The sequence below is a fragment of the Stegodyphus dumicola genome, chromosome 5 (assembly GCF_044657685.1).
Source record: "Stegodyphus dumicola isolate Sdum_Otavi_A_Nest chromosome 5, ASM4465768v1".
NCBI classification, from domain to species: Eukaryota; Metazoa; Arthropoda; class Arachnida; order Araneae; family Eresidae; genus Stegodyphus; species Stegodyphus dumicola.
In genome coordinates, this window is record NC_140772.1 from 129,067,775 (window position 1) to 129,069,351 (window position 1,577).

The window sequence follows — 1,577 nt, forward strand, 5'->3', positions numbered from 1 at the left end:
CTGCGAGAGCTTGCTTGTCCACACGCAACGATTTTGTCGTCGGTACAGGAAATGCCTTAACCAATCACTGTCCGAGGAACAATTCCCGCCCTATCGTGATGTAATCGGGTGCATGATTCTGGGAAATTTTGAATCATGGGATGTTTTTTAAGCGTTTTTGTGGTGCGTGTTAAAACCGTTTAGTTAGATATAAATGGGTGAAAAAGGAAGGAAAAAAGGCTCAGATAGTCAATTTGTGAAGTGTTCGATCAGGAAGAATACCTGGTTTGAAAAAAAGTCATTTGAGTATGATTGATATTTTGATTTTAACGTGGCTCTGGGTGTACGAAGCGAACTCGAAAATCATGGTAAGCGAATATTTGCTTTTGGTAGTGCTTAACATGTTTTTCGTTTTTTTTTTTTTTTTTTTTTTTTTTTTATGTTATTTTATTGTTTGGTTTAAAATGTATTTTATTGAGATTATGTATGTTGTAGACTTTGGTGCTCCTTTGACTTTTTAAGTGAAAATATTTCGATAGCCCATAATACCCTGTTCCAAGAGCTGCGTTTTGAAGACAGGGTGGAATTTGGAAAGTATTTGCGAATGATGCCGTGCGATTTTGATTATTTATTAAACTTAGTGAGCAGCAAAATTAAAAAACAGGATACGATTATACGTTGAGCAATTTCACCATCTGAGAGGCTGCATGTAGCTTTCTAGCTGGTGGTAAGTTAATTTTTATTTTATTGGAAAAAAATCAATTAATTTTGATAATTAATAAATCAAATTCACAAAAATTGAAATACAAATTCAAACAATAATTTTAATCACTATTTTTTAAAATTTGAGAAATTTATAATGAATAAATATCATAATTATATCACTACATCATTTTTAATAAATTTATTTTTTAAGTTTTTTATTATGTTACAGGGTGTTCCTATTCAAATTTACAGTATTTGTTTAGAATACCTAAACAAACATTGTCAAGAGTGATACCAGAAGTATTGGATGCTTTATGAGAATGCATGCAAGATTACATAAAGGTGAGTTAAAACTTAATATATCAATGTTACATATGAGGTCTTATAATTCACAACAATATCATGACCTTTTAATTTAAAAAAAAAAAAATTCATTTTTACAAGATCAGGATACTAATATTCAGTTGAATTTTTCTCAAATTTGTAATATTGAATTAACTTCAGAGCTTGTTTTCCTTGAAATGCGATTCATTTAAAAAGAGTATTACAGGAGTGCAATATATAATTTTCTATTTAGAATTAAGAGCCCCACCAGTGGTTGAGTGGTTAAGACAACTGAATACTGGTAGTTCAACCTGGCTTGGGTTCCTTCCCAGGCGAACAGGTTGGCTGCATGGTTGGTTTTTGTGGTTACCCCATGTGTAACATAAATATGAGCCAGTTTCCCTTAGAAAGACCTCTACGAAGGTTTCTCTCCTCTTACGCAGATAACATAAAGATTAGCCTCGCGATATTTAAATTTAAGCCTTCGCGATATTTAAATTTAAGTAACCTATTTACAATTAAAGTCATAAAATAGTTGCATTGGGATATCTGGATAACGGATAACTTTG